General features: G+C 43.9%; 1 protein-coding gene and 1 long non-coding RNA gene across 6 annotated transcripts in view; both read left to right on the forward strand.

The window, feature by feature from the left end:
• Window positions 1–13,011, forward strand: part of SHISA9 (shisa family member 9) — a 288,046-nt gene that overhangs the window by 108,084 nt on the left and 166,951 nt on the right. The window lies entirely within an intron of this gene.
• LOC140638462 (uncharacterized) overlaps window positions 1–13,011 on the forward strand; it is a 66,408-nt gene that overhangs the window by 3,175 nt on the left and 50,222 nt on the right. For 3 of the 4 annotated variants that reach the window (XR_012035485.1, XR_012035486.1, XR_012035488.1), the window contains exon 4: window positions 2,741–2,862. The exons of the other annotated variant lie outside the window; for it this stretch is intronic. This is a non-coding gene — a long non-coding RNA (uncharacterized lncRNA). The remainder of the gene's footprint in view (window positions 1–2,740; window positions 2,863–13,011) is intronic. 4 annotated transcript variants of the gene reach the window in all.

Raw genomic sequence — 13,011 nt, forward strand, 5'->3', positions numbered from 1 at the left:
GTTAGTAAAAGAAACTACTCAACATTTATAGGTAGAAAAGAGGGACTTACTAGAATTCTACAGGGATGGACAGGAATGGAACTTGGCTTCAGGGAAGTTGTAGTTATGAACTTTGGTTGTAAAAAATAGAAAACCCAACTCACACTTGCTAAGACAAAAAGAAGCATATTGGCTTGTGCCTCAAAAGTCTGCAGATTTGCTTCAGTCACAGCTGGATCAGGGAACTCAAGCCATGCCATGTCACTGGGACTTCTTTCTATCCCTCAGCTGTGCCTTCTGCTCTGTTGGCTCTGTTTCCAGGCAGGCTTTATCCTAGTGGTGGCAAGATGGTGGCCAGCAATTCCTGGCTCACATCCATACAGCTTCAAGTCTAGTGGGAAAGAGAGACTACTCTTCCTTCTAGTTTCATCTGCCTAAATCCTGAGATTTGCTGGCTCTAATTGGGTCCTATTTCCACTCTTGAAATGATAATTGTGGGCAGAAGAGTATGATGCTCTTATTTGGCCCAGCTTGGGGGACCCACCCTGCCCTGAAATTAGGGTGCAGTCGGCTTTTCTGCAAATGATAGGCACTAAGGCTGGGGAAACAATGTATCTCCAAAGAAAATTCCAAGTATTAGTTTCCTGTATAAGGAAGAATGACTATTGGACAGGCAAACACAACACAATGCCATTGTAAGAAGTTACCAAACCAGGCATTTAGAAGCCATTTCCATTTTCTTTCCTACTCAATGCTTCATTCTTTTCTTTCCTGAAACCTTCCTTTCTTTGCTTTTCTGATTCACATGATTTTTATCATGGACAGAATCTGCCAACCTCACGCTTGCCAAACTCTTACAGAGCCAGCCACCAGAAGGGAGTGACTATCCAATTCAAAATTCTAAAGGAAGGATTCTGTCCCAGCTTGGATCAGGGGCCCACTTGCATTCAAATGACCTGACTCAGGCGTGGGGGTGTTGCTGTTCTATCGTACAAACAGATGCCAGGAGCCCACTGTTATGTCTGTAGATGGTGAGACCAACAGGAATGGCCAGTGTGAGTTGGCCAGTTCATGGCAAGGCAGGTCTTTTCCACTTGCTCCTGCCTTTACTGCTTTCAGGATTCAAGCCCAAGATGGCTTAGCCCATTTTTGATAAAGTGGAGGATTCTCATTAGGATACCTTTGTCTGAGGCCAGAAACCATCGCATCCCACAAGCAAAGGAGTAGTTTGCTTGATTCCTAGGGATCTCTAGTCCATTTAACAGGATAGAGGGGACCACAGAGGAGTTGGTGGGGGTAGAGGCAGTGAGCACCACCAACACGTCTTTACACGAATGACCCGATTTCTCAGCTTCTCTTTCACCTCCTGGCCCTGCTAGACTTGCTAATGAACAGCAGCGCTGACTCATATCTTATAGAAGTCAGGTCGTTGGGACATTCTTTTTTCTGGGATGAGGGAAATTGGATCATAGATATTCAGCCTCCGTCCGGAATTAGTGAGATATGAGAGCAGGAAAGTAATTTAAGTTTATCATTTTGGTCCACTTGGAGATTGTTTTGCGTTGCAGATTGTCATGACAGACCCAATTCTACAGCCCTCCCAGTATACACACTCTTCTCCGTATGACTTTGCAGTTGCCCTCACAAAGAAGTATAATTATCTCCGCAGCCTCTTGAATTTGGCCTGGCCTGTGATTTGCTTTGACTGATAGTATATTGATAGAAGCAACTATATACCGGTTCTGAGCTTAGAGCTGAGGAGACCCCATGTGTTTCTACTTATGCTTCTTGCTTCTCTACCATTGCCCAGAAAACATGCCCAAACAGGCCTATCGGAGGATAACAGACACCTGAAGTATAGCTGACACCCCCCAATAACCCCATCTGAGGTTTTCACAGATTAGCCAACAGTCACCAGGTCCTGATGTTTCCATGAGCTGAGCTGAGACCAGAAGATCTACTGGATGATCCTAGCCTCAGCCACTGATCATAGACTTGGGAGCTCAACAAATGCTTTTTTTTTTTAATCTCAGTATTTTGGGTGCAGCGGTGACTTTTAAAGTAGCATTATTGTGCTAACACATCATTGATATATTTGGGAGAGAACTAAGAGCTCCGTATATGAGTATGTATTATGCAACAGACACTTTATGTACACTGGCTTTTGTCTTTCCACTGCATTTAGGTAGGTTACACTTTGTAGACAACTGAGATGGGAATTAAAGAAATAAGTGACTTACTTAGGGCCAATGAGCTAGTAATGGGTTAGTTTGAAATAACAAGACAGATAATTCCCTAGCTATTAGTACAAAGAGCTCCATAATTCAGAATGAAGGGGGGGGGGGACATTCTCACGCATTGTGTCATCCTGAGGTTGATTATGTCTTCCTGTAACTCTGTTTTAATAGCTTCTACCATAAAGATCTTGGATTTGTTGTTGGCGTTAAAACCATACTTAAAGGAGCAAAAATTTGAACAGACAGTTCACCAAAGAAGATATACAAATGGTTGGTCAGCTCATGAAAAGGTGCTCAACATCATTAGTCACCAGGGAAATGCAAATTAAAACTGTAATAATCTATCACCCATTAGAATGGCTACATTAAATAGAGTGACAATATCACAAGTGATGACAAAAACGTGGAGGCCACTAGAATTCTCATACATGGCAGGGGTAAAAGGCTACGACAGAAAAGAATTTGGTAGTTCTTTTGTAAAGTTAAATCTGCACTGACATATGACTCATCAATTGCACTTCTAGGTATTTACTCAAGATACATGTAAACACATCTATGCAAAGACTTTACAGTGATGTTCATAGCAGCCATATTCATGATAGTTCTAAACTGGAAGCAACCCCCAAATCCATCTATAGGTGAATAGGTAAGTAAACCAATTGTGAGATGTTAGTTAACAATGAAAATTAGTTAACTACTGATATATGCATTCATATGGATGAATTCCAAAAAAAATCGTGTGGAGGGGAAGAAGGTGGATATAAATGAATACATACTATGTAATTCCAATAACATAAAGTCTAGAATTGACAAATCAATCTATATGACTCAAGGCAAGTCAGTGTGTTTTCTGTGGCTGAGGGCATGGGATTTATTCATATGGGGCCCAAGGGGGCTTTTGAGGGTGATGGAGATGTTCTATATCTTCATAGTGGTGATGGTTAGTTAAACCAGCATCTAAATTTGTCAAAAGCCATCAAAATGTACAATTAAAATAAGTGCATTCAATTGTACATAAATTATACCCAATAGTGTTGACTTTCAGAAAGATCTAAAATTATGTCTTTATGTCTTTTTGAAAGTCAGATGGTTAGGAATTCTTAGGAGATGGTGAATGGTATGGCATAAAACCAGCTTCTGAAAATTAGGGGAGAAAAAGCACCCCCTCCCCCGATGCTGCCCAAGATAATTCAGAACCACGGACAGCACTTCAGCTTTCAAAGATCTAATGCAGGTAAAGCTGTTAGCACAGAGCCTGGCAAGAGAGTTAAGCACTTACTAAAAGGCAGTTCAAAATACCCTTTAATGAATGCCTACTACGTGCCAAGTATCATGTAAGACCCTATTTATATGCATTATTTCATTTTATTCTCAACAGCCACTAGTATTATCCTCACTTTGCAGTTGAGAAGTGAAGCATTTTCCTTAGTGCAGTTTTATAGGGGAAAGGAAAGTGAGGAATGATCATACACACACACACACACACACACACACACACACACACACACGCAGGTTAAACTTTAAGATGCTTCCTGAAAGGGGAAAGGGCATTCTTGCTTCTCGTATAATCAAGCGCTGCTTCCAGGGTGTCTGAAGGCAGGGTAGTCATCAGGCAAGCAGGTGTACCTGCCAGCTTGTGGAGGAACCACAGGTACATTTCCCCTAGCCTCTGGCAGATTGTTTTTTACATACGAAATTACTTGTCAGGCAGACGTTTTTTTCTCCCTGAGTTCTCATAAGATAGAAACAACAGTGTTACATAACATGCATCGGCAGAGTTGGTTTTGTAGAGCATCTGACCAAGATTGGGGGGTGGGCAGCAGCAAGGGAGGAGGCAAGCCGTAGCTAAGAGAGTCTCAAAGGCTGAGGTTCTGGGAAGGCTGCTGGATGAGAGCATGGGGCAGAGATGAACCCTCATCATTGGAGATTGGGCAAAGGCCCAAGCTGGGAGCTCAAACCTGGGATCCTGGCATGTAAGCATCTCCTCCAGTTCACACTGTCATCCCTGTGTTCCACATCCATCTCTTGCCTGAACTTCAGAAGTAGCCTTCTGAGTCTTCCCACTTCCAGCCTTTCCTCAGCTTAATCCTAGAGCTCTGTACATGTGTATCAGATCTTTTTCACTCCCTTCTATCAAATGTATGAAACATTCTCCCAAATGGAACCTCCTCATGCAAAGCCTTTCACAAACATCAGGTGTCATTCAAAATCAGGGCCCTGAATACTTCACCAGTATCCTTCCTTATCCCTATGCACCCTTGTTCCTCCCCCTACTGAACTGTTTGCAGGCCCCTGAATGCATCACGCTGTGCGGTATTTTGCCCGCATGGTTCCTTCTACTGGGATCCCTTTTCCTTCCTCAACTATCTCTCTAACTCCTAAATATCCCCCAAGCAGGAACTGTTGTCAGCTTCTCCCAGGGTCTTCCTCATCTCTCTCCTCCATTACCTTCCAGCTGAATTAGAGATCCCTTCTTTGTGCTCCCATGGTATCCCTTTCCAATCCCTTATTAAAACTTGTACTTGGTAATATGTGGATCTGTTTAATCATTCTATGGTTTGCCCTTTGCTCCATTTCTCTTCCTTTTCCCCATTTCCTTTGGAACACCTAGGATAATCGTTTTAGGGCCCCACTCTTGTTGACATTGTTCCAGCTACTGTGTTGTTTTGGGGAGGGAGGGCAAGGGAAGTAGGGTTCCCCAGTGTGTACCATACTCTTTCTGCCTCAGGGCCTTTGTATGTTCTATTCCTACTAGCTGGAATTCCCTCATCCTTTCCCATAGTTTCCCGTCTCATGACTAACTCTTTCTCTGAGCCTTAGAATCATCCTGCATGTTTCTTTAAACACATATACAAACAATGTGAAATCATATATTTGCTGATGTGATCATTGTGAGTTTTCTCATCCTGGCTAGATTATAAGCTCCAGAGAGGTGGAGACCACATGTCATATCTGTGTTACCCACACTGAATTACTAGCATCTGCATATAATAGAGGTTCAGTAAATTTTTATCGACTCACTCAATGGGTCTAACTTGTTCCCTCATTTTGGAGTAAAAAAGTTGATAATATTAATTGTCATTTACCTGTTTCAGTTTACAAATGACTTTGACATACAATGTCTTACATATTTCTACTTGAGCTTTCTGAGATTGACAGCACAGGGTTATTACCCCATTTTTCAGAAGGGAAACTTGATGCTCAGAGAGGTTAAGTGACTTGACAAGGTCATCCATCTATTCAGGAACCTTCACCTCCTGCTCTTTTCATGCTCCTGACTCTGGCTTCTTTATATGGAAAAGACATTCCTGACTAATGTGTCCATGCCATGAGTTTGTTTATTTCCATAACTCATAGAGGAGGTTGCCAGACTAAGGAGGGTAGCGTTTTTAGAGCCCAGAAAAAGCTACAGTATAATGCAGGCCCTTATTACATTACCCTTTGGAAGATGAATTGGAGCTGCCAAGCATTTGCCTAAATCAATAAGCAGTGTGGCATTAACTAGTGTGAGGTTCATTTCTCGTCCCCAAATGAGGAGCAGTTGGTGTAGAGGGAATATGCGCTAATCCCACACACCTGTTCTTTGGCAGTGACCGTAAGCACAAAAGCTCCATAGAAAGAGGGCTGACAGGCAAGAACATGGCGGGCTCTGGGACCACACAGACCTGATTTCATAATTTGGCCCTGACGATGTCCAGCTATGTGACCTGGACCTCAGTTTTCTTATCTGACAAAGTGGGAATCTGAAGCCATTTCTCAGCTTCCCCCTCAGTGGTTGGTCTCCTTGAATCTCCCCCCTCCTTCCCGGGTCTTGTCCACTCCATCTGCATGATATGTCCTGCATCTCTTCGCTTCTTGGCACTGTCTGGTCCAGGCCACCATCATCTCCCTGCTGGTAACCTGCCATAGCCTCCTACTTGGTTTCCCGATTCCACCCTTGCTCCCTTCACAGCCTGTTCTCCACAGGGCCGTCAGAGTTGTCCTTCAAAACACAAATCAGACCATCCACCTGCAAATTCCTCATTATGCCCTGCAAGGCATGCGTCATCTGGTCTCTGCCTCCCTGTCTTGCTCATCGACACCTCCCTGTGCCTTTACTACTCAGTTACAAACACACTGGCCTCTTCTCGTTCCTCAAACGCATGACTCTTCTTCCCACCCGGGTGCTTTTACGCTTGTTCCCATGGCCTGAGGTGCTATTCTCTCTACTGTTTGTTTGCATGACCATCTCCTTGTCATTCATATTTCAGCTCAAATGCCACTTCTACAAATGGTCTCCCTTTCTAAAAAACTTCCTGCCCTGCCAGTTTCTTTCTTTTGCAACTGCCTGTTTAAATTTTTTTATAGCGTTGATCACATTCCAAATGATCTCATTCATTTGCATGTTTTCATGTTTATGGCCTGACTCCCTCATTAGAATATAAACTTCAAGAGAGAGGGATCTGGCCTATTTTTTTCCCTGCTCTATCATCAGTGCCTTACACAGTGTCTGATGCATAAAACATCCCCATAGGATTTTTGAATTAAAAATAGGGAAGAGTCGCTCAGTAAAGAAAAGCTTCTTTTACTTCTTTGTATCATGCTAAGGTCTGAGGACTCTTAGAGGTAGCTTTTTGGCACAAGTGAATACTAAACATATGATTTCGAGAGTCAGTAGCAAACATTGCTTGTCTTAAGCTGCCCCACTGAACTTCACAAGTACCTTTTCTAGAGCCAGCCTGATTTTTCTACCACTTGTCGTGGGGAGTAAGTGTGGAATCCTGAATCTCACTTACAGGGACCCTCCAACCTAGAAATATATACCTTTGCTTCCAAGTAAGTGAGTAACAGGGGTCTTGTAGCAGACATAAGCCCTTCATCCATCTGTTTATCCATCCATCCATCCATCCATCATCCATCATCCATCCATCCAGTCAACAGATACTGTGTTGTTGAGGGCACGTTCTATGCAAGTACCCAGGATAGAGCATTGGTACAGCATTGATACGTACATCTTTTCCTCTCAACAGCTCATAGCTGGGTGTGATGTTTCGATGATGGTACTCCATTGGAACAGCAACGCTGTCCACAGGAGCAGTGCTGCTCTCTCAAAAGCACCCCCTTTCTTTACCATTTCCTCCCTGGCCAAATGGAGCCTGCCTTTTTGGCCAACTTGATCTCCTGTTTGCCTCTCTCTGTCCGACACCCGATCCCTCTTTGTGCCTTGGGCTCTAATATCATTATCAGCCCATGGCTGATCCAGATTTAGGATGCCTGCCTTTGGCTTCCCCCTTGGGCTTGGCCAGTCCCTGACTCCCTGTTCTACTGTCATCAAGCTTTGCAACCTGCCTGGCCCCGCCCCCACATCTAATGTCCTGCCCTCCTCTTTTAGGCTGCGCTCTGTTCCTTGTCAAGGTCAGGTAACCCCAGATACAATTTCTGTGGTACACCATCTACCCTCAGCAGCCATCCTGAGGCTTGGGCTTGCAAAATACGACACTACGTGTTGCTGTATTCTGATTATTTTGTGTTCTGAAATCCCGATGAACAAGTTATTTAAAGGAAGGGTTCTATGGCTCTGATCAAGTTTTAAAAGTGCAGATCAGATCAAACAACTGCACAAACCAGTTTCTTCTCATGTTAGCAAAATGTCGAAGCAGTGTCTAGGTTAGCAGTTCTCAAATTTTAGAGTAATTGAGGCTTGTTGAGGAAGCTTGATAAAATACCAATTCCTGGGCTTCAACTCCACAGATTCTAATTCAGTATGTGATAGGACTTCAGAATCTGTGATTTTAACTACGAGCTCCCTGGGAATTCTGATGTAGGTCCAGGGGTCATATCAAGAATATTTAACACATATTATGACATAAGCACCATCTAGCCAACAAGATCTTGTCCATGCCCCTCAACCTTTAACCACCTGCCTGGCTTGACCTTTTTGTTTCTGGATTGAGACAAGGGTTCAGGGGACTTTGAAGGAGGAGTGTAGCATTTGGATAATCCAGTGGATATTTAGGGTTCTCAGGGCAGTGGCTATTACCAACAAATGTGGACATGTTTCTGTATTTTAATAACCGGTATGACTCCTTATCTTTTCCACGATCTGCTGGGTAGAAGGTCTGCAGAATACAGTTTGAACACAAGGCATAAGGAGGACTGGAAATCTTGGACCAGTGCCCACCTCACCCTATAACTGGGTGTTCATGTTTACTAGCGTCTAGAAGAGGCTTCTTTCTTGCTGCTCACAAAGTTTCAGCACCATGCATGTGATTGCTTTTGGCTCATTGGCAGAATTTGTTCCTTTGGGGACTGGTCTATAGGATTAATGAAGTGGCAGATTTGCTTTGACTGTAATTAGTGAGAAATACAATAGCAATTTCGAGTGGAAAATATAGCTGAGCCAAACTCACCAAACAGACACTTTCTGTAAGCATGTGATCAGGCTCTGAACAAATGCCTCAATTGTTCTCATCAGTCTTCCTGAGCCAAAATCATTTGGCTTCTGTTGGGTTGGATGTCCCAAGTTTTCGATGAAGGGGATCAAGAGTGGCCCCTTCTCGACAGTTCTCTGGTCCTCTAGCATGTAGAATGCTCATGGATACTGAAACAGGTTTGTTTCAGAAGAAAGGTGGAGGGAAGTGACTGCCTTATTCAGGGTAAGTGTCCCGCCCTCTACTGTCTATTCAAGGCATTTTGTTTTATATCTGGCATAGCTCTCACCAGGATCTGAAATGGTGTTATTTGCTTACTTATTTACAGTCTGTCTTCTCTCACCAAGGTTGCCTAACATCAGGGCTCTTTTCCTTGTCTACCACCGTATCACTAATGCCTAGAAGCATCCCTGGCACATAGCTGATGTTCAAAGAATATTTGTGGAATGGACCAACCCAAGAAGTATATTGGTCAAAGTAACACTAGCTTCCAGAACACATAAACCCCAGAATCTCAGGGGCTTAATACATCACATTGACTTTGTATTCACATAAGATCTGATTATATGTTCCTAGATACAGATAGGTGCTGGAGGTGGGGCTGGAACTCCCTTCTCCATGTTGTCACTCAGGGGCCCAGGGTGATGGAGGAAGGTCTAGCTTTAACCTATGGCTTTCAAGGTGGGTCTGGGCATTAATTTCTAGCCAGTAAACAGTGGGGAATGGTATGGGCACAGGAGTGAAGGATCCCATGAGAGACTGTAATGGGCTCAGCCTGGAGGTAGGAACATTCGTCCATCCATAGTCTGTTGGCCAGAACTCAGTCACATGGCCGCATCCAACTGCAGGAGGGCCTGATAAATGTCTAGCTGGGCACCTAGGAAGAAGGAGAAATGGATGTGGTAAGCAGCTAGCCACTCCTTATCCTGAGGTACTTAGTTTCTGTAAGGACCCCAGCTTGACATCTGTCTTCCTGCAACAGAGAGTTTAATCTCCTTCGCCTTCCACAAGCTGAAATTACTGCCCCAATAGGCTCCACAAACATAGAATCCCTTTCTTAATTGCACTCTTTCTGCTTTTTCTGAATTTTTATCCAGGTGGTGGGGGGAATGGGCAAAATAGATGAAGGAGATTAAGAGGTACAAACTTGCAGTTGTGAAATAAATAAGTCCCCGAGATGAAATATGCAGCATGGGGAATATTAGTCACTAATACTGCACTAATGTTGCTGGTAACAGATAATGGTGACACTTATGGTGAGTGTTGCGTCGTAATGTATTGTGTTGTTGAGTCACTATATTGTACACCTGAAACATAAGGTTGTATGTCAACTGTACGTCAACAATGAAAATTAAATTTTTTCCATTATAAAAAGTCAGATAAAGTTAACATTTATGTTGATGCTTATAGTCTCCACTCAAAAAGTCATTTTTTTTTCATGAGGCAGCACCCAGTGTGGCAGAGAAGCACATGGATTCTGAAACCCTGCTACCTGCTTGAATCCCTTCCCTGCAGTTCCTAGCTTTGTGACCTTGTGCCATTTCCTTGTGCCTCAGTTTCTTGATCTGTAAGATGGTGATAATAATACCCACCTCTGGGTGGCTCAGTCGGTTAAGCATCTGACTCTTAGTTGCAGCTCAGGTCATGACCTCAGGGTCATGAGATCAAGTTTGCATGGGGCTCCATGCTCAGTGGGGAGTCTGCTTGAAATTCTCTCTCCTTCTCCCTCTGTTCCTCCCCCACTCATACTTACCTACACACACACTCTCTCTCAAATAAATAAATCTTAAAAAAATAATAGTACCCACCTTATAAGATTATTCTAGAGAGTCAGCAAATCCATAACTGTTAGAGTAATTGGAAGTTTTAAACAGATATTTAAGTCAAAATTGTAAATGAATGTAAAAACATTAAGTTGTCTCCTGGCAACTTTGGGTATTTACAGAGTATTACTCTAAGTATCTTACATGTATCATCACGCTGAATGCTTACCATGAGGTGGGTGCTGCTAAACCATTTTGCAGGTGTGGACAGATAAGTAGCTTGCCCAGGGTCACACAATTAATGACAGAGCAAGGATTTCAGTGCTGGCATTCTGCCTCTAGAGCCCACACCACTAACCATGACACTCTGCTGTCCTTGTTTAAATAGCATAGAGAGTCCATGGTTACAACATAAATAATGAAGTCTGTTGGTTCACTCAAGAAATATTCATTGAGCATCTACTATGTGCCTGGCTTCTTGGGAAAGGCTGGGGTTACAGGGTGACCTGTAAATCTCCTGCAGAGCTTCAGAGTACAGATGATCAATCAGTAAGCAAAGACATAAACCAGGTAATTTCAGACCCAGATAAGCCCTGGGAAGAAAATAAAGCCAGATAATGGGATAGAGTGGCTAGAGAGATTCTGTGTGGCCGCCCCTATGGAAGAAGCCACGTGGGGCCTGAAAAGGAAAGTTTTTGTCATTTCTCCAGCTGCGGCTTGTCCTTCCTGATAAGCTGGGCCACGTCACTGTTATGAATTCAATCCAAATTTCAAGATGGTCAGGCCTATTAACTCAGACCTTTTGACGAGTGTGCAGAGCACAGATTTATTATATGTCAATGTTTGTTTAAGTCCGTAACTCTCTCACAGTGGAATCGAGAAGGCAGGCTCCAAATAACCATCAAAGCCCATTAATTTTCTCCAAATGCAAAGGCATATTCATCAGATGTCACCAAGAAGCTGTGGTCTGGAGGTTATGCTGATGCAAGACAAGTATCTTATCTAACACCCCCGCCCCCCGCCCACCCCTGCCACCACCACCCAGCCTCTGTCCTGGGGAGAGGCAAGTTTTCCTCTGAGGCTGTGTATCATACCCATCCTTGTTGTGTGCAAGACAAATGTGGAATCACAGCATATCTGAGCCAGAAGGGACCTTACAGAGGGAGGCTGCTTTTTCCTGAACCCAAGACCTCTTTAGGCTGACAGAGGATTTTTGGAAACACTTCTAAATGTGAGAGGCATTCTGGTTATGGGATCCAGACTCCCAAAGAGCAGAGTTCCTAGGTGGTTTGGAGGCTACATAACACACAAGATTTCCAGGGCCTGCCATGGGGGGAGCCAGGATGCATTCTTGCCATGATTTGTATATCGGTCCTCTGTTCTCGTCTTCCAGAAAATAGAGCTCAGAGAAGGTGTGAATAACCCAAAATCACACAGTAAGTTATTGAGAGAACCAGTATTCACTGTAAAACAGCCCGGAACTATTCATAAAAGGGAATTTAATGGAGCTTCCTCCTGCCTAAAGCCCTCCATGGCTCCCCATTGCTCTAAAAAGGAAAGTTGAACTCCTTACCACACCTTACAATACCTTGTATAGTCTGGCCTGAGCCCATTTTGACCTCTGACTTCTTCCCTCACACTTTCTAATCCAGCAATCATGAACAACTTCTGGTTCCTTAGACATTTTAATCTCTTGTTCACAAGCCTCTAAGTGTCTGATCGCTTTATTTCCTCTGCCTAAAACACGCTACCTCTATCTACTTCACCTTCTTTTCCCTTCATCCTTTCTGCTTCATTTGTAACTCCATTTCTTCTGGAAGGTCTTCCTGGAAACTCTAGCTTAGATTAGCCGCCCCTGCTCTGTGTTCCTGTCATCCCTGACATCCCTCTCCACACCACTCTGCCCTGTGCTGGGCACCAGAAAAGAAATCTGACTAATGGTGTTCATAACGAAGACAATGGTGGGCATGTGGTTTTCTCTCCAGTGCATCTGGATTACTAGGAAAGGTAAACTGAGGAAGGCTAAAAGGATCCGCCCCACTCCTAACTCTTCATCCCTGCCTCTGAGACCCAGCTTTCAAGAGTTGCTTTCTGGCACTCTCTCAGAGCTTTAATAAATCCTTTTTCACCCCTGCTGCCCACCACAGGAGAAGGGAGCCAGCTCACTCCCTGCCGATGCCCCGCAGGCTGTCTGTCCCTCCATTATTCGGACCATCAGCCCATGGTGTCTCATCCATCGTGGGGAAAATCAGAAACATTTCTTGGAGCCTTTGGGGACAGGGCCGGGGCCTCCAGCTGTGGCTTCCAATGCTGGCATCTATCCAGCCCCCCGATTGTGGCAGATTTGCAGTTTTTATTTTAAACAAACTTTCTTAGGCAGCAGAGAGAAGTTTGCAGTCTGCTTGCCCAGGGCGTTGGAATTAGCTTTGTGATAGTGGCTTTCTGGAGGGTGGCTGGATGTTTACTGCATAATGGTTCTGCCCTTCAGAAAGAGAATAAATTCAGAAAATCCCCGATAGGGCCATCTGGAAAAAGTGACAAGAAATGAACATCTATCAAGTACCTCCCGAGTGCCAGAATTGGTGCTAGATTCTCTACATCTTTTATCTCATTTGAGTTTCG

This window comes from Canis lupus, chromosome 8 (assembly GCF_048164855.1).
Source record: "Canis lupus baileyi chromosome 8, mCanLup2.hap1, whole genome shotgun sequence".
NCBI classification, from domain to species: Eukaryota; Metazoa; Chordata; class Mammalia; order Carnivora; family Canidae; genus Canis; species Canis lupus.